At 37.9% G+C, this 20978-nt stretch overlaps 1 protein-coding gene and 1 pseudogene across 17 annotated transcripts in view; both read left to right on the top strand.

Annotated features, from left to right (window-relative positions):
• The window catches only part of ANKS1B (ankyrin repeat and sterile alpha motif domain containing 1B), a 1072204-nt gene that overhangs the window by 136771 nt on the left and 914455 nt on the right, over positions 1 to 20978 (top strand). The gene's annotated exons all lie outside the window — the stretch shown is intronic.
• Positions 839 to 3271, top strand: LOC123386702 (annotated as a pseudogene).

Here is a 20978-nt window from a genome sequence, read left to right as displayed (position 1 = left end):
AACTAGAACAAACAATCCTAAAGTGGATATGGAGCCACAAAAGACCCCGAAAAGCCAAAGCAATCTTGAAAAATAAAAGCAAAGCTGGAGAAATCACAATCCCAGATTTTTAAGATATACTACAAAGCTGCAGTGATCAAAGCAGTATGGTACTGGCATAAAAATAGACACATAGATCAGTAGAACAGAATAGAAAATCCTAAAATCATGATTAGATGGTCAGTTAATCTTCAACAAGACAAAAAATATGCAGTGGGAAAAAGTCTCTTCAACAAATTGTGCTGGGAAAACTGGACAGCTACATGCAAACTAATGAAACTGGATCACTTTCTATCACTTTCTTACACCATACAGAAAAATAAACTCAAAATGAATTCAAGACCTAAATGTGAGACATTGAAACAATAAAAATTCTAGAAGAGAGCACAGGCAGTAATTTTTCTGACATTGGCCATAGCAACATATTTCTAGATATGTCTCTTGAGGCAAGGGAAACAAAAGGAAAAATAAACTATTGGGACTACATCAAAGTAAAAAGCTTCTACAGCAAAGGAAACAACAGAATTAAAACTGGGAAAAAATTTGAAACTGATATATCCAATAAAGGCTTATTTGCTCAAATATTTAAAGCACTGATACAGCTTAACACCCCCCCCCCAAATAATCTAATTAAAAATGGGCAGAAAACACAAACAGAAATTTCTCCAGAGAAATGGCCATTGAAATGGCCAACAGACACATGAAAAGATGCTCAGCATCACTCATCATCAGGAAAATGCAGATCAAAACTACAATGTCATATCACCTCACATCTGTCAAAATGGCTAACATGAACAACACAAGAAACAACAAGTGTTGGTGAGGATGTAGGGAAAAAGTGACCTTTATGTACTATTGTTGATGGGAATGCAGCCACTGTGGAAAACAGTGTGGAGGTTCCTAAAAAAATTAAAAATAGAAGTATATGATCCAGTGATGCCACTACTGGTTATTTACCCAAAGAATATGAAAACACTAATTTGAAAAGATATATACACCGCTGTGTTTATTGCAGCATTACTTATAATAGCCAAATGATTAAAGCAGCTCAAATGACCATGGATAGATGAATGGATAAATGCTACAAAAGATATCAACCATATATCATATAACCTTACTGAATCTGTAAGAAACTGTACTTGCAATGAAACCAGTGGACCTAAATCACTGTTGATAATATGGGTGTCACTTATAACACAATTATTAAGAAATGTTTCTGAAATGTCATAAAGAGGAAATAATACTGTAGCATTAAAGTTCCACATTATTTGATCAAGATTTTGGGGTCAAAGTAAGAAGAGAAAAATGCAAATTATGCTTTGTTAAGGATGAATATAGTTATAACCTAATTCTTGACATCAATAAGAAATACAGGTTTAATGTATTTGTAAAAACAAAAGGACTAATAATAGAAATAAAACGTTAAGGAAAAGTTTTGAGAAAGGAATAAAGAAATGAAAAAAGCTTGACTACAAAAACTAAAGAAGGAGTACAAAGAACAGGAAAGGATAATAATGACTATATAAAATTCAGTCACAGGAATAATACCAAATGTGAACACATTAAAAGACAAAGCTTTTCAGATTGTAGACCAAAAAAAGCCAAATGCAGTTATGACTGTTTTTAAGAGATGTGGCCAAGATAAAATGACAGAAATAGAAGGAAAAAAATGAATAGTCAACACTATACCAGTTAAATGAAAAGAAAGAGAATGCTTAGGTAGCAATATTAATAGCTAACAAAATTCAAGATGAAGAGCATTATATAACATTAAACTGTAATTTTTTGGTAATAAAATATGTAATCCATAAAGATGATACATCATTCTTTTGCTTAACTGAAAAACGTAACAAAACTTATGAAGCAAATTTAGAAATACAAACAAAATTTGGTTACAGTTCAATCACAGACTTTCTCTTCCTGTTCTCCACCATGGTGCAGGGTCAAGATGAAAAGGATAACCCCTTGCAGGAACTTTGCATCTGCAAGCTTTGCCTCAACATCTGTGTGGGGGAGAGTGGAGAGAGACTGATCCTGGTGTCTAAGGTGCTGGAGCTGTTTACAAGACAGACCGCTGTGTTTTCCAAACCTAGATGCACTAGTAGGTCCCTTGGCATCAGGAGAAATGAAAAGATTGCCATCCTTCATAGTCTGTGGGGCTAAGGCAGAAGAAATCCTGGAGAAAGGTCTAAGGGTGAGGGAGTTGGCGTTAAGAAAAAGTAACTTCTTCAGTATTGGAAATTTTGGTTTTGGCATCCAGGAGCACATCTCTCTGGGGATCAAATATGACTCAAGAATTGGTATCTATGGCCTGGACTTCTTTGTGGTGCTGAGTAGGCCAGGTTTCAGCATCACAGACTAGAAGCTCATGACAGGCTGCATTGGGGCCAAACATAGAATCAGCAAAGAGGAGGCCGTGCACTGGTTCCAGCAGAAGTATGATGGGATGATGGGATCATCCTTCTTGGCAAATAAATTACTATTTCTATCTAAAACGACAGTAAAAACTTTTCAGTGAAATGTGGAAAAAAAAAGTTCAACCACAGTGATATACTGTGTATGGTAACATTTCTTAGATTGTGATGATGAAGTAGAAAAGCTAAGGGTATAGATGGTATGAATTATGCAATTAGTAGTTTTAAAAATATACATCTCACCTTTAAGAACAGAGAATATACTTTTTAGTGCTTATGTAACAGAAGAAAATTACATACTCGTTTTTAAAGAACATCTAAAGAAATTTGAAGTTGAATAATTATTCTCTCTGACTATAATGTGGTAAAACTATAAACACATCATTAAGAGACAACAAATTTAAGCACTTATAAATTTAAAAGCAAGCACTAATTTTCAGGGTAAAAAGGAAATCAAAAGTGAATTTTATAAAGTATATATATAATAATTGAAATTAAAATATGACTTGTCAAAACCTAAGTGATGTGGACAAAACCTTACTCAGTAGAAAAGTGATAGCCTGTTATGCTTTTGCTTTAAAATAGGAAAGAATAAAATAAGCATTCAACTAAAGAGCTAGAAGAAAGAATACAACAATAATTGTATGATGAATTGTTATAGTTAAGAACAGAAGGTAATATGTTAGTAAACAAGTACATGAATAAATAACTCATCTGGTAGGTGTTGGATAAAAATCAAGTTAACTGGAGGTGCCTGGGTGGCTTAGTCAGTTAAGCGCCCAACTTCAGCTCAGGTCATGATCTCATGGCTCATGAGGTTGAGCCCCACATCAGGCTCTGTGCTGACAGCTCAAAGCCTGGAGTCTGTTTCCGATTCTGTGTCTCCCTCTCTCTCTGCCCTTCTCCTGCTCATGCTCTGTCTCTCTCTCAAAAATAAATAAACATTAAAAAAAATTTAATCAAGTTAACTGTATCTTTGAATATGACAATAAAATAGACCCACCTGGGCATATGAAAGAAAAAATAATACAGAACATTAGGAATGAAAATGGTGGCAGAATTGCAAATATAGAAGATAAAAAATATAAAAATATGTAGTTCTTATTCAGTAAGAAAACATAGGTGGAAATAATTAACTTCTTAAAAAATGTCAATTATGGGGGCACCTGGGTGGCTCAGTCGGTTAAGCGTCCGACTTCGGCTCAGGTCACGATCTCGCGGTCCGTGAGTTCGAGCCCCGCGTCGGGCTCTGTGCTGACAGCTCAGAGCCTGGAGCCTGTTTCAGATTCTGTGTCTCCCTCTCTCTGACCCTCCCCTGTTCATGCTCTGTCTCTCCCTGTCTCAAAAATAAATGAAAACGTTAAAAAAAAATTAAAAAAAATGTCAATTATGGAATTGATGCATGTCAAGGTTGACTATATTGATAGATCAGTAACCATTGAACACATTGGAAATTTTAAGGATTTACTCTACAGAAGTGCTAGTACTAGATTATTTTACATGTGTGTTCTTTTAAATTTTCAGGTAATAGACAATTTAGTTTCTGTTGGTTGATTAGAAAAAGAAAACTCTTCAGTTTACCTAACTCATATCAAAATTGAAATGAGATAAGAAAACTGGAGACCAATTTTACATATGAATGAGGATGCAAAATCCTAAATTACAAATAGCAATCCAGTATCATATTAAATATATATATATATACATATATATGTGTATATATATATATATATATATATATATATATATATACACACACACACACACACACCATAGGGAGACAAATTTAATTCTAGGAGTGTAAAGATGATTCTTATCAGGAATAAATATGTTAATGTATTAAAAGGGAAAACCTATATAATCATCCTGGATTATATCCTAAATAAATTTAACAAGCCATAAGAGTATTCTGGATTACTCTTTATAGAAATAATGACGATTACTCTGTGTCATGCACTGAGAAAGCACTTTACATGGACTGTCTAATGTAACCTTCCTAAAAACCCTATGAAGTAGCTAGTACTGGTATGTTCATTTTATAGATAAGGAAACTGAGGCACAGCATGGTTACATAATCTTACCAAGGTCATGCAGTTAGAGATGGAACGAGCATTTGAACTTTGACAGTTTGAATCATGAATCTGTTTTTATTCATTATGTTAAAAAAAATTTTTTTTAATGTTTATTCATTTTTGAGAGAGACAGAGATAGAACGCGAGTGGGTTAGGGGCAGAGAGAGAGGGAGACAAGAATCCGAAGCTTCAGGCTCCAAGCTGTCAGCACAGAGCCTGATGCGGGGCTCGAACCCATGAGCTGTGAGATCATGACCTGAGCTGAAGTCAGATGCTCAACTGACTGAGCCACCCATGCGCCCCTACCCATTATGTTATTCATTGTCTTTTTGTTCATTACTGAAAGAACAAAAGCTTGTTTTAATGTGGCAAAAAGATATCCATGAGAATCCAACAGCAAAGGTCATACCAAATGGTGAAACCCTATCAGACAGGCCATAGAATTCATCAGTACGACAAGAATTATCCTCTCATTATTTCAGTGGTTCTTGTCAATGCTGTTTTTTAAGGGGAAAAAAATTCAGGATAAGGTCAGCTGATTAACAGTTCCATCTGCAACCTGAAATCCTCCTTGCCATGAAACATAACATATTCACATACTCCAGGGATTAAGGTGTAGATATCTTTGGGATACCATTGTTCTGCCTAGCACAGTATCTTTGGAAATATTGTTACCTAAGAAGAGAATGAGAATAAGAACAATTTCCACCAAAATCAGTGTTTGCATAATAGTGAAAGATTAATCTGCCTTGTGAGTTGGTTTAATTTTCAAGAATTATACTCATAGAAGAGAAGGTGAGGGTGGGAGAATAATGTTTTATACTCTGAGACCCAGTGACAAAGTTGAAACTGTGTTGAAATAGATGTTCTAGTTTTCTTCTCATATTTTCTTAACTCTGTGGTTCTCTGTATGGTTACAGATTCTTATATTCTAAAATACTGTCTTGTGGCATATACTATATATATAGTAGAGAGATCATAAATTGTGTGATTATAACTCAAGGAGTTATTTCTGCTCACAGTTGGCCAGTTCTGGTTTGCTGTGTGAATATGTTATTGCAATTTGCATCAGGTGATTCAGGGTGCATATTATTCATTAGAAAATATTTGGTTAGTGTAATTTTAGCTATAGTGTTTCCTATGTAAACTCACTTATGTAAAATGTGCATTTATGGTCTCCGTTGTGACTAGGTAGTAAGTCTATTGCATAGCTTTGCTTAGAAGATGAGAAATTGTTACATTTTCTGTGGCTGAATCAAATAGGCATTTATTTATCACAAAGTCAGTGTTTTCAGTTACTTTTAGAAAGCATTTTAAATTATCAGAGTTAATCTTAAAATTTTCACATGTGGCTATCAAGCACTTGTAATATGGCTAGTCCTAATTGCAATGTGCCATAAATATAAAATAAACACTGATGTTGAAAATATTACCAGAAGGAATTTAAAAATACCTCAATAATTTTGTATTGATTATGTGTTTAAATGATAGTATTTTGGATATAGTAGATTAAATCAAATATATTAAAACTAATTTCACTCTTTTTGCTTTTTTAATGTGGCTGTTAAAACCTTTAAATTTACATGTATATTCACATTATTCTAGATCCATTTGGTCCACATGAGACACTTCTAATGATAATAGAAGTTCATGATAACAAACTTACATCATCACTATAGGGATGAGAACTTAACTTACGGTACTACACTCAAAAGCATGTGTACGTCTTTGCAGTTCATCCAAAAATGGAAACAAACTATTCAGATACAAATTTCAAAGAAGAGGGACTTTGTTTTGCATTGCATGAAATTATCTGATGCAATAGAAGACTATTCCTACATACTTTGACACCCTCCCTGAGGCATTCGATGCACATTCTGTATGAGTTTCTATATCTGGAGCCCTGGAGTGATTTCAAGTGTCAGGGGTCATATATGAAAATCAAGGAAAGCTGTAACAGTCTTATGTTGCTAGTGGATATTTCCCATAGGTTGGTAGAGGGCGTAATGATCAATTTGTGGAGTAGCTGTGCCTAAATCTTATTTACTATACTTGTGAATATAATGGCCCAAGAAATTCAGGCTTATAGTTTATTTAGGAATAATCTTCTTTAATATGTGAAAGCTCAGGGAATAAAAAATTCTGACTAAACAATGTCCTGGTTATTTGAAAATTCTCTAGGAAACCTATTTTATGTTTGTTTTAAAACCTACTAATCCAATTTTTTTTTGCATTCGTACAGATACTTAACAAAGGAAATTAAACCTTTGGTAATTAGGGATCTCAGATTGTCTCAGAACATTCATCCTGGGCAAGAATCTCCACATACAGAATTTAAAATATTGACAAGTATATATAGGAGAAGGAATTGACTGCACATTAGACTAACACCAAAGATCTATACATTGCCCTTTTTTTTTGAAATAAGAATGTAACAAGCATTTACAATTGCTTAGAAACTCTTGCACTTTGTAAAACAGATTTATGTTAATATAGGCCCTCTTTAAATTTGAGGATTATTATTGAGAAACAAGGGGAGCACAGTGCAAAATGTTGGAATGAAGTAGAACATTAGCACAAAGCTTGAACTTTTAAACATCAAGTTTTATTATTTAAAATATGTTTTTAGTTGGAAGCTTTGGGTCTGGCTTATTTATAGTGTTTCAAATATGTCTGCATGTGCTCTGGGTATGTGCGTATAGGCTCTGTCAATAGGTACAGTCAAATATATTTATATATATACTAAATCCCCATGCTATACCTCCTTGCTTTAAAAAAAAGATTGCATTCACATCCATTCTATTAAGGAAAGCAGACATGCACTAGAGATTTTTTTTCATGCTATCATAATTTTTTCTGATAATGGGGAACTGAGGATGGTATAGGTACATGGAATCTATAGACCCTGAATCTTATTTCAGTTATAAATACCAGTATCTTCCTTATTAACCATTTATAAGGTCTCATAACATACAGGACATTTTTAGAAATAGATGGAGTTAATTTACAGTATTTTCTTATTTCTTTTCCCTACTTTGCTGGAGGTATTCCTGAGCAACATAGTGTTCTAGTTAACTTTAACTGAAACTTGGGTTTCCCCAAAATACACCACTGCTCTTGCAGTTCTCTGTAATGGAAATATCTCATCATCATGCATTTCATTCATGGGAGAAACTTCATTATTTTTCTCTTATCGTATCATACACATACCTTCTCCCATAGGTTTTATTTTAGACATATCTATTTGAATTTCCTCCCTCTTTCTATCCACTACTATGTCTCCATTAGTTCAGATTTCTTTGCTCCTTCCCTAGACATACTAGCCTAACTCTCTGCCACTAATTTGTGTACTCTGTTCACCTTCCAAATGTCACAAGAACTCTCATTCTAAAACACTGATCTTGTATCTTTCTGATACAAGATATCTGTCCGATAATGCTCTTAAATCCAGGTTGCCTACAGAATAAAGACTAAGCTTCTTGACATGTTATAAGTCACTTCACAATCTGAATAAACCTGTGTTTTCTTCCCTTGTAATTTATTGTCTTTTTGTTTTTCCTTGAAGGGAATACATGATAATTTTGACTCTTCAAATAATTCAGAGGTGAATGATGTATTTTTGCATGCATTTTTTCTATGTTAATGCAAATCTTAGACAATGGGAATAATAACAACATCTGTCTTTTAGCTGTGTGGATATAAATCAGTTAATACATGTAAAACATTTAGGATATTGGCACACAATATTCTGAAGTTTGCTTTTTTCACTTAATATGTTTTAGTTAACTTTATTTATTTTTCCTTCCAAATTTTTATTTAAATTCTAGCTAGTTAGCATACAGTCCAATATTGGTTTTAGGATTAGAATTTAGTGATTCTTCAATTACATACAAATGTTTTGGTTAACTTTCAAGGTCAATACATATAGATCAAACTAACTTTAGTAGTTGATATTCCGTGGTGTAGGTGGATCTTAATTAGTTTTTCCCTTTTTGAAGGTCATTCATCTGCTTTTTTTTTATAGTACTAAAATTATACAGTAACTAGTTTTGTATCTGTAGTCTTCATATTAGTACTTTTATTTCATAGGCATCTAGAGGAATTTGAAGAAAAAAATTGTGAAACAAGAAGCACTGAGAGAATCTGTGTACCACCAATTATAAGCAGTCCTAAAAAATATGATTCTAGTGCCAAAATAGAGAAATCAATGAATACAAGCAAACCCCTAGAAATAGACCAGCACTGCATATAAGAATTTACTATAAGATAAAGTTGATATTTGAAAAATGTAAGAAAAGATAAAATCATTCAAGAAATATTCCTGAAAAAATGTTTTCATGATTGAGGGTGAAAAATACTCATTTCTCTGCCTCATGCTATCTGGTATCCCTTTCCTCAACTTTGTCTGTTATCTGGTAGTCCAGAGACCATGAGTTTAATCCATTCCAGAGAATAAAATCTCTCATTCTGCTGTTCCAAGAAGAGCAAGGAATCTGAGAATCTAATTGATAAAAAATTTTCAACCAATGCTGCTAGTTATTTCAATATTCCACTCCTTTTTATTTTTGAGTAGTATTCCACTGTATGGATATATCATGATTTATTTATCCATTCACCTTTTTTTTTTAATTTTAATTTTTTTAATGTTTATTTTTGAGAGACAGAGAGTGAGTGGTGGGGGCTGGGGGTGCAGAGAGAGAGGGAGACACAGAATCCAAAGTAGGCTCCAGGCTCCGAGCTGTCAGTGCAGAGCCCGACGCAGGCTGGAACTCATAATCTGCAAGATCATGACCTGAACTGAATTCTACCACTTAACGCACTGAGCCACCCAGGCACCTCTTCCATTCACCTGTTAATGAACCTTTGAATTGTTTCAGGTTTGGACTATATCATAAATAAAACTTTAGGAATATTTATATATAAATCTTGGTGTGAGCATATGCTGTCATTTCTCTTGACTAAATAACTAGAGTGGAGTGACTGATTGTATTGTAGTTAAATATTTAACTTTTTAAGAAACTACCAAATTGTTTCCTAAAGTTGTTGTACTATTTTATGTGGCTACCTGCAGTATGTGAGAGTTGTAGTTGATTTATATCCTTGTCAACATTGGTTTGCGAACTCTTTTTAATCATGGCCATTCTAATAGATATAACTAGTATCTCATGACTTTAATTTGCATTTCTCTAAAGACAAATGATGTTGAGCACCTTTTCATGTCCATACTTGCCATCTGTATATCTTTGTTGTAGTATCTGCTTCAAATCTTTTGATTTTTTTTAAGTTGTTGATTTTCTTGTTCGTATATTTTAGGGTTTCTTATCTGGATCAAAGGCTATATCAGAAAATGTGATTTGCAAATGTTTTCTCTCAGTTCATTTCCTTCTTATTCTCTTTAACAGTGTCTTTGAAGAGCAGAAATTCTTAACTGTTGAAATTTTAATTTGTCAAATTTTCTTGTGTAGGTCATTTTGGTGTCATGTCAAGAAATCTTTGCTTTACCTAAGGTGACAAAAATTTTCCAATATATTTTCTTATAGAAGTTCTATAGTTTTAGGTTCTGCTTTTAGATCTAGGATTCATTTTTAAGTTAATTTTTGTATATGGTATGGTGAGGTATGGTCAAACTATTTATTTTGGCTTAAGGATATCCATTTGTTTCAGCCCAATTTTTTGATCGGACTACCCCTTCTTTAATCAATTGCCATCGTGCTTTTGTCAAAAGTCAGTTGCATATATGTACAGGTGAAAATGTACTCTGTGTCTCTCCATTCTGTTCCATTGATTTATCTTAAATATGATACTCTCTCTCATTTACTATATAATTTCATCATAGCTTGTAATCAGGTAGTATAAGTCTCCAACTTTTTTCTTTTTCAAAATTGCTTTGGCTAGTTGAGATCCTTTGTCTTTCCACATGAATTTTAAAATCAGCTAGTCAATTCCTATAAAACAAGCTTGCTGGGATTTTTTTTAAGATGAAATTTATTGTCAAATTGGTTTCCATACAACACCCAGTGCTCATCCCAATAGGTGCCCTCCTCAATGCCCATCATCCACTTTCCCCTCCCTCCCACCCCCCCATCAACCTTCAGTTTATTCTCAGCTTTTAAGAGTCTCTTATGGTTTACCTCCATCCCTCTCTGTAACTTTTTTTCCCCCCTTCTCCTCCCCCATGGTCTTCTGTTAAGTTTCTCAGGATCCACATAAGAGTGAAAACATAAGGTATCTGTCTTTCTCTGTATGACTTATTTCACTTAGTATAACACTCTCCAGTTCCATCCATGTTGCTATAAAAGGCCATATTTCATTCTTTCTCATTGCCAAGTAGTATTCCATTGTATATATAAACCACATCTTCTTTATCCATTCATCAGTTGATGGACATTTAGGCGCTTTCCATAATTTGGCTATTGTTGAAAGTGCTGCTGTAAACATTGGGGTACAAGTACCCCTATGCATCAGCACTCTTGTATCCCTTGGGTAAATTCCTAGCAGTGCTATTGCTGGGTCATAGGGTAGATCTATTTTTAATTTTTTGAGGAACCTCCACACTGTTTTCCAGAACTGCTGCACCAGTTTTCATTCCCACCAACAGTGCAAGAGGGTTGCTATTTCTCCACATTCTCTCCAGCATCTGTGATCTCTTGATTTGTTCATTTTTTCCACTCTGACTGGCGTGAGGTGATATCTGAGTGTGGTTTTGATTTGTATTTCCCTGATGAGGAATGACGTTGAGCATCTTTTCATGTGCCTGTTGGCCATCTGGATGTCTTCTTTAGAGAAGTGTCTATTCATGTTTTCTGCCCATTTCTTCACTGGGTTATTTGTTTTTCGGGTGTGGAGTTTGGTGAGTTCTTTATAGATTTTAGATACTAGTCCTTTGTCCGATATGTCGCTTGCAAATATCGTTTCCCATTTTGTTGGTTGCCTTTTAGTTTTGTTGGTTGTTTCCTTTGCAGTGCAGAAGCTTTTTATCTTCGAAAGATATGGGATTAGAGTCATTGTGATATCTGTAGTTTTCATGCTTGTAGTGGTGTCTCTGGTACTTTGTGGTCCTTGCAACATTTCACTCACAGAGTCCCCCTTAGGATCTCTTGTAGGGCTGGTTTAGTGGTGATGAATTCCTTCAGTTTTTGTTTGTTTGGGAAAACCTTTATCTCTTTTTCTATTCTGAATGACAGACTTGCTGGATAAAGGATTCTCGGCTGCATATTTTTTTTTTGTTCATCATATTGAAGATTTTCTGCCATTCCTTTCTGGCCTGCCAAGTTTCAGTAGACAGGTCTGCTACTACCCTATGTGTCTACCTTTGTATGTTAGGGCCTGTTTATCCCTAGCTGCTTTCAGAATTCTTTCTTTATCCTTGTATTTTGCTATTTTCACTATGATATGTCATGCAGAAGATGGATTCAAATTATGTCTGAAGGGAGTTCTCTGTACCTCTTGGATTTCAATGCCTGTTTCCTTCCACAGACCAGGGAAGTTCTCAGCTATGATTTGTTCAAGTACACCTTCAGCCCCTTTCTCTCTTCTTCTGGAATTCCTATGATACGGATATTGTTCTGTTTGATTGCATCATTTAGTTCTTTCGTTCTCCCCTCATACTCCTGGATATTTTTATCTCTCTTTTTCTCAGCTTCCTCTTTTTCCATAATTTTATCTTCTAATTCACATATTCTCTCCTCTGCCTCTTCAATCCATGCTATGGCTGCCTCCATTTTATTTTGCACCTCAATTGTAGCATCTTTTAATTCCTCATGACTATTTTTTAGTCCCTTGATCTCTGTAGCAGTAGATTCTCTGCTGTCCTCTATGCTTTTTTCAATCCCAGTGATTAATTTTATGACTATTATTCTAAATTCTTGTTCCGTTATATTGCTTAAATCATTTATGATCAATTCGTTAGCTGTCGCCACTTCCTGGAGTTTCTTTTGAGGAAAATTCTTCCGTTTCGTCATTTTGATTAGTCCCTGCAGTAGCTCCAAACTGCAGGGCACTTCCCCTGTGGCTGTCTGGAGTAACTTGTGTTGGTGGGCGGGGCCGCAGTCAGACCCGATGTCGGCCCCCAGTCCAGTGCTGGGGCCAAAGTCAGACTGGTGTGTACCTTATCTTCCCCTCTCCCAGGGGTAGGACTCACTATCCAGTGGTGTGGCCTGTGTCTGGGCTGCTTGTACACTGCCAGGCTTGTGGTACTGCTTCGATGGGATCTGGCCAAGGGTGTATTAACCAGGGTGGATCCGCAAGGTGCACAGGGGTGGGAGGGTCAGGCTTAGCTCACTTTGCCATCAGTGGTCCCCTGCAGAAGGAGCCCTGCAGCACCAGGAGGGAGGCAGGCCCCTCGGAGGGATGGATCCACAGGAGCACAGCGTTGGGTGTTTGCGAGGTGCAAGCAAGTTGGGTGACAGGAACTGGTTCCCTTTGGAATTCGGGTGGGGATGGGAGAGAGAAATGGCGCTTGCCAGCGCCTTTGTTCCCCCACCAAGTCCTGTCCTTCTGTGGCTCAACAACTCTCCCTCCTGTCATCTTCTCGCCCTCCCTGCTCTCCGAGAGCAGAGCTGTTGACTTTTAAAATTCCAGATGTTAAGTCCCACTGGCTGTCAGAACTCACACAGTCTGGCCCCTCCACTTTTGCAAGCCAGACTTCAGGGGCTCTACCTTGCCTGTGGGCTGCCCCTCCACCACCCCGGCTCCCTCCCACCAGTCCGTGTAGCAGACACCGCCTCTCCGCCCTTCCTACCCTCTTCCGTGGGCCTCTTGTCTACTCTTGGCTCTGGAGAGTCTGTTCTGCTAGTCTTCTGGCAGTTTTCTGGGTTATTTAGGCCTATGTGGGTGGAATCTAACTGATCGGCAGAGCAAGGTAAGCCCAGCATCCTCCTACGCCTCCATCTTCCCAGGTCTCCCACCTTTATTTTTTAAGAGAGATAGAGATAGAGAGAGAGAGAGAGAGAGAGAGAGAGAGAGAGTGTTGGGGAGGGGTAGAAAGAGGGAGGCAGAGGATTCAAAGCAGCCTCTGTGCAGTGAACGCAGAGCCCTATGCAGGGCTTGAACTCACGAACTGTGAGATCATGACCTGAGCTGAAATCAAGAGTTACCCGCTTAACCACCTGAGCCACCCAGGCCCCTCCCACCCCCCATTGTGATTTTTAATTGTATTTCCCGGATGATGAGTGATGTTGAGTATCTTTTCATGTCTCTTTTGGCTATCTGTATGCCTTCATTGGAGATATGTCTGTTCATGTCCTTTTTCCTTTTTTTGGTTTTTCTTTAGAGAGACAGCATGAGCAGTGGAGAAGGGCAGAGAAAGAAAGAGAATCCCAAGCAGGCCCTACACTCAGGATGGAACCTGAAACGGGGCTTGATCTTACTACCCTTGGATCACGACCTGAGCTGAAAATGAGTGGATGCTCAATTGACTGAGCCACTCATGAGCTCATTTTAATTGGATTATTTTTAATCGCATTATTTGTGTTTTCTTGGTGTTGACTTGTATCAATTCTTTAAATATTTCAGCTAGTAAGTCTATATCATTTGCAAATATCTTCTCCCACTCAGTATATTGTCTTTTAGTTTTGTTGATTGTTTTCTGTGCAGAAGCTTTTTATTTTGATGTAGTCCCAATAGTTTATTTTGCTTTTGTTTCCCTTGCTTCAGGAGACCTATTTAGAAAAATATTGCTATGGCCAATGTCAGAGAAATTACTTGCTGCCCTCTCTTCTAGGATTTTTATGGTTGCAGGTTTCACATTTAGGTCCTTAATCTATTTTGAGCTTATTTTTGCATGTAAGAAAGTGGTCCAGTTTTATTCTTTGGCATATAGGTGTCTAATTTTCCCAGCAACATGTGTTGAAGAGACTTTTTCCCATGGCATATTTCTGCCTTCTTTATAGAACTTTAATCAGCCATGTTATTGTGTGTTTATTTCTGGGTTTTGTATTCTGTTCCATTGATCTATATGTGGTTTTGTGCCAGTACCATACTGTTTTAATTGCTATAGTTTTGTAATAAAAGTTTAAGTCTGGAATTGTGCTTCCTCCAATTTTCTTCTTCTTTTTCAAGATTGCTTTGGCTACTCAGGGTCTTTTGTGGTTCCATACAAATTTTAGTATTATTTGTTTTAGTTCTGTGAAAAATGCTGTTGGGATTTTGATAGGGATTGCATTAAATGTGTAGATTGCTTTCAGTAGTATAGACAATTTTAACAATATTTGTTCTTCCAATCCATGAACATGGAATATCTTTCCATCTCTTTCTGTTATCTTCAGTTTCTTTAATGTGTTTTTTTTGTTTATTTTTTTATTTTTTTCACTTTATGAAATTTATTGTCAAATTGGTTTCCATACAACACCCAGTGCTCATCCCAAAAGGTGCCCTCCTCAATACCCATCACCCACCCTCCCCTCCCTCCCACCCCCCATCAACCCTCAGTTTGTTCTCAGTTTTTAAGAGTCTCTTATGCTTTGGCTCTCTCCGACTCTAACCTCTTTTTTTTTTTCCTTCCCCTCCCCCATGGGTTTCTGTTAAGTTTCTCAGGATTCACATAAGAGTGAAAATATATGGTATCTGTCTTTCTCTATATGGCTTATTTCACTTAACATAACATTCTCCAGTTCCATCCATGTTGCTACAAAGGGCCATATTTCATTCTTTCTCATTGCCACGTAGTACTCCATTGTGTATATAAACCACAGTTTCTTTATCCATTCATCAGTTGATGGACATTTAGGCTCTTTCCATAATTTGGCTACTGTTGAGAGTGCTGCTATAAACATTGGGGTACAAGTGCCCCTATGCATCAGTACTCCTGTATCCCTTGGGTAAATTCCTAGCAGTGCTATTGCTGGGTCATAGGGTAGGTCTATTTTTAATTTTCTGAGGAACCTCCACACTGCTTTCCAGAGTGGCTGCCCCAATTTGCATTCCCACCAACAGTGCAAGAGGGTTCCCGTTTCTCCACATCCTCTCCAGCATCTATAGTCTCCTGATTTGTTCATTTTGGCCACTCTGACTGGCGTGAGGTGATATCTGAGTGTGGTTTTGATTTGTATTTCCCTGATGAGGAGCGACATTGAGCATCTTTTCCTGTGCCTGTTGGCCATCCGGATGTCTTCTTTAGAGAAGTGTCTATTCATGTTTTCTGCCCATTTCTTCACTGGGTTATTTGTTTTTCGGGTGTGGAGTTTGGTGACCTCTTTACAGATTCTGGATACTAGCCCTTTGTCCGATATGTCATTTGCAAATATCTTTTCCCATTCTGTTGGTTGCCTTTTAGTTTTGTTGGTTGTTTCCTTTGCTGTGCAGAAGCTTTTTATCTTCATAAGGTCCCAGTACATTTTTGCTTTTAATTCCCTTGCCTTTGGGGATGTGTCAAGTAAGAGATTGCTACGGCTGAGGTCAGAGAGGTCTTTTCCTGCTTTCTCCTCTAGGGTTTTGATGGTTTCCTGTCTCACATTCAGGTCCTTTATCCATTTTGAGTTTATTTCTGTGAATGGTGTGAGAAAGTGGTCTAGTTTCAATCTTCTGCATGTTGCTGTCCAGTTCTCCCAGCACCATTTGTTAAAGAGGCTGTCTTTTTTCCATCGGATGTTCTTTCCTGCTTTGTCAAAGATTAGTTGGCCATACATTTGTGGGTCTAGTTCTGGGGTTTCTATTCTATTCCATTGGTCTATGTGTCTGTTTTTGTGCCAATACCATGCTGTCTTGATGATGACAGCTTTGTAGTAGAGGCTAAAGTCTGGGATTGTGATGCCTCCTGCTTTGGTCTTCTTCTTCAAAATTCCTTTGGCTATTCGGGGCCTTTTGTGGTTCCATATGAATTTTAGGATTGCTTGTTCTAGCTTCGAGAAGAATGCTGGTGCAATTTTGATTGGGATTGCATTGAATGTGTAGATAGCTTTGGGTAGTATTGACATTTTGACAATATTTATTTTTCCAATCCATGAGCAGGGAATGTCTTTCCATTTCTTTAAATCTTCTTCAATTTCCTTCATAAGCTTTCTGTAGTTTTCAGCATACAGATCCTTTACATCTTTGGTTAGATTTATTCCTAGGTATTTTATGCTTCTTGGTGCAATTGTGAATGGGATCAGTTTCTTTATTTGTCTTTCTGTTGCTTCATTATTAGTGTATAAGAATGCAACTGATTTCTGTACATTGATTTTGTATCCTGCACCTTTGCTGAATTCATGTATCAGTTCTAGCAGACTTTTGGTGAAGTCTATCAGATTTTCCATGTATAATATCATGTCATCTGGAAAAAGTGAAAGCTTGACTTCATCTTTGCCAATTTTGAGGGCTTTGATTTCCTTTTGTTGTCTGAATGCTGATGCTAGAACTTCCAACCCTATGTTAAACAACAGCGGTGAGAGTGGGCATCCCTGTCGTGTTCCTGATCTCAGGGAAAAAGCTCTCAGTTTTTCCCCATTGAGGATGATGTTAGCTGTGGGCTTTTCATAAATGGCTTTTATGATGTTTAAGTATGTTCCTTCTATCCCGACTTTCTGAGGGGTTTTTATTAAGAAAGAGTGCTGGATTTTGTCAAATGCCTTTTCTGCATTGATTGACAGGATCATATGGTTCTTATCTTTTCTTTTATTAATGTGATGTATCACGTTGATTGATTTGCGAATGTTGAACCAGCCCTGCATACCAGGAATGAATCCCACTTGATCATGGTGAATAATTCTTTTTATATTCTGTTGAATTCGATTTGCTAGTGTCTTATTGAGAATTTTTGCATCCATATTCATCAGGGATATTGGCCTGTAGTTCTCTTTTTTTTACTGGGTCTCTGTCTGGTTTAGTAATCAAAGTAATACTGGCTTCATAGAATGAGTCTAGAAATTTTCCTTCCCTTTCTATTTTTTGGAATAGCTTGAGAAGGATAGGTATTATCTCTGCTTTAAACATTTGGTAGAACTCCCTTGGGAAGCCATCTGGTCCTGGACTCTTATTGGGAGATTTTTGATGACTGATTCAATTTCTTCGCTGGTTATGGGTCTGTTCAAGCTTTCTGTTTTCTCCTGATTGAGTTTTGGAAGTGTGTGGGTGTTTAGGGATTCGTCCATTTCTTCCAGGTTGTCCAGTTTGTTGGCATATAATTTTTCATAGTATTCCCTGATAATTGCTTGTATCTCTGAGGGATTGGTTGTAATAATTCCATTTTCATTCATGATTTTATCTATTTGGGTCATCTCCCTTTTCTTTTTGAGAAGCCTGGCTAGATGTTTGTCAATTTTGTTTATTTTTTAAAAAAACCAACTCTTGGTTTCGTTGATCTGCTCTACAGTTTTTTTAGATTCTATATTGTTTATTTCTGCTCTGATCTTTATTATTTCTCTTCTGCTGGGTTTTGGCTGTCTTTGCTGTTCTGCCTCTATTTCCTTTAGGTGTGCTGTTAGATTTTGTATTTGGGATTTCTCTTGTTTCTTGAGATAGGCCTGGATTGCAATGTATTTTCCTCTCAGGACTGCCTTTGCTGCATCCCAAAGCGTTTGGATTGTTGTATTTTCATTTTCATTTGTTTCCATATATTTTTTAATTTCTTCTGTAATTGCCTGGTTGACCCATTCATTCTTTAGTAGGGTGTTCTTTAACCTCCATGCTTTTGGAGGTTTTCCAGACTTTTTCCTGTGATGGATTTCAAGCTTCATAGCATTGTGGTCTGAAAGTATGCATGGTATGATTTCAATTCTTGTATACTTATGAAGGGCTGTTTTGTGACCCAGTATGTGATCTATCTTGGAGAATGTTCCATGTGCACTCGAGAAGAAAGTATATGCTGTTGCTTTGGGATGCAGAGTTCTAAATATATCTGTGAAGTTCATCTGATCCAATGTAGCATTCAGGGCCCTTGTTTCTTTATTGACCGTGTGTCTAGATGATCTATCCATTTCTGTAAGTGGAGTGTTAGAGTCCCCTGCAATTACCACATTCTTATCAGTAAGGTTGCTTATGTTTATGAGTAATTGTTTTATATATGTGGGGGCTCCCGTATTCGGTACAGAGACGTTTATAATTGTTAGCTCTTCCTGATGGATAGACCCTGTAATTATTATATAATGCCCTTCTTCATCTCTTGTTACAGCCTTTAATTTAAAGTCTAGTTTGTCTGATATAAGTATGGCTACTCCAGCTTTCTTTTGACTTCCAGTGGCATGATAAATAGTTCTCCATCCCCTTGCTCTCAATATGAAGGTGTCCTCAGGTCTAAAATGAGTCTCTTGTAGATAGCAAATAGATGGGTCTTGTTTTTCAATTCATTCTGATACCCTATGTCTTTTGGTTGGCGCATTTAGTCCACTTACATTCAGTGTTATTATAGAAAGATATGGGTTTAGAGTCATTGTGATGTCCGTAGGTTTCATGCTTGTAGCGGTATCTCTGGTACTTTGTCTCACAGGATCCCCCTTAGGATCTCTTGTAGGGCTGGTTTAGTGGTGACGAATTCCTTCAGTTTTTGTTTGTTTGGGAAGACCTTTATTTCTCCTTCTATTCTAAATGACAGACTTGCTGGAGAAAGGATTCTTGGCTGCATATTTTTTCTTTTCATCACATTGAAGATATCCTGCCATTCCTTTCTAGCCTGCCAAGTTTCAGAAGAGAGATCAGTCACAAGTCTTATAGGTCTCCCTGAATATGTTAGGGCACGTTTATCTCTAGCTGCTTTCAGAATTTTCTCTTTATCCTTGTATTTTGCCAGTTTCACTATGATATGTCATGCAGAAGATCGATTCAAGTTACGTCTGAAGGGAGTTCTCTGTGCCTCTTGGATTTCAATGCCTTTTTCCTTCCCCAGATCAGGGAAGTTCTCAGCTATTATTTCTTCAAGTACACCTTCAGCACCTTTCCCTCTCTCTTCCTCCTCTGGAATACCAATTATGCGTAGATTATTTCTCTTTAGTGCATCACTTAGTTCTCTAATTTTCCCCTCATACTCCTGGATTTTTTTATCTCTCTTTTTCTCAGCTTCCTCTTTTTCCATAATTTTATCTTCTAGTTCGCCTCTTCTCTCCTCTGCCTCTTCAATTCGAGCCGTGGTCGTTTCCATTTTATTTTGCAGCTTGTTTATAGGATTTTTTAGCTCCTCCTGACTATTCCTTAGTCCCTTGATCTGTGTAGCAAGAGATTCTCTGCTGTCCTCTATACTGTTTTCAAGGCCAGCGATTAATTTTATGACTATTATTCTAAATTCACTTTCTGTTGTATTGTTTAAATCCTTTTTGATCAGTTCATTAGCTGTTTTTATTTCCTGGAGATTCTTTTGAGGGGAATTCTTCCGTTTGGTCATTTTGGATAGTCCCTGGAGTGGTGTGGACCTGCAGGGCACTTCCCCTGTGCTATCTTGAGTAACTGGAGTTGGTGTGTGGGGCCACAGTCAGACCTGATGCCTGCCCCCAGCCCACCTCTGGGGCCACAGTCAGACTGGTGTTTGCCTTCTCTTCCCCTCTCCTAGGGGCGGGATTCACTGTGGGGTGGTGTGGCCCTGTCTGGGCTACTTGCACACTGCCAGGCTTGTGGTGCTGGGGATCTGGCGTATTAGCTGGGGTGGATAAGCAAGGTGCATGGGGGCGGGAGGGGCAGGCTTAGCTAGCTTTTCCTTAGGTGATCCACTTCAGGAGGGGCCCTATGGCAGCGGGAGGGACCAGACCTGCTGCCGGAGGTGCGGATCCGCAGAAGCACAGCGTTGGGTGTTTGCACGGTGCCAGCAAGTTCCCTGGCAGTTACTGGTTCCCTTTAGGATTTTGGCTGGGGGATGGGCGAGGGAGATGGCGCTGGTGGGCGCCTTTGGTCTCCGCCAAACTGCGCTCTGTCGTCCCGGGGCTCAACATTCTCCCTCCCATTGTCCTCCAGCCTTCCCGCTCTCGGTGCAGAGCTGTTAACATATAACCTTCCAGATGTCAAGTCCCGCTTGCTGTCACAACACACTCCGTCCAGCCCCTCCGCTTTTGCCCGCCAGACTCGGGGGCTCTGCTTGGCCAGCGGGCCGCCCCTCTGCCCCGGCTCCCTCCTGCCAGTCCGTGTAGCGTGCACCGCCTCGCCGCCCTTCCTACCCTCTTCCGTGGGCCTCTCATCTGCGCTTGGCTCCGGAGACTCCATTCTGCTAATTCTCTGGCGGTTTTCTGGGTTATTTAGGCAGGTGTAGGTGGAATCTAAGTGACCAGCAGACGCGGTGAGCCCAGTGTCCTCCTACGCTGCCATCTTCCCTCTGATCCTTCTTTAATCAGTGTTGTATTGTTTTCAGAGTAGAGGTCATTCACCTCTTTGGTTAATTTTATTTTTAGGTATTGTATTATTTTTGGTGCAGTCATTAATAGCTATTGTAAATAGGTCTTTCTGCTGCTTCATATTTAGTGTATAGAATTGAAGCAGATTTCTGTATATTATTTTGTATCCTTTGACTTCATGGAATTCATTTCAATTCTAGGTTTTGGTGGAGTATTTCAGGTCTTGT

Source organism: Felis catus, chromosome B4 (genome assembly GCF_018350175.1).
Source record: "Felis catus isolate Fca126 chromosome B4, F.catus_Fca126_mat1.0, whole genome shotgun sequence".
NCBI lineage: Eukaryota > Metazoa > Chordata > Mammalia > Carnivora > Felidae > Felis > Felis catus.
The sequence above is the reverse complement of the archived record's forward strand: the minus strand, read 5'-3'. Positions and strand labels throughout refer to the sequence as shown.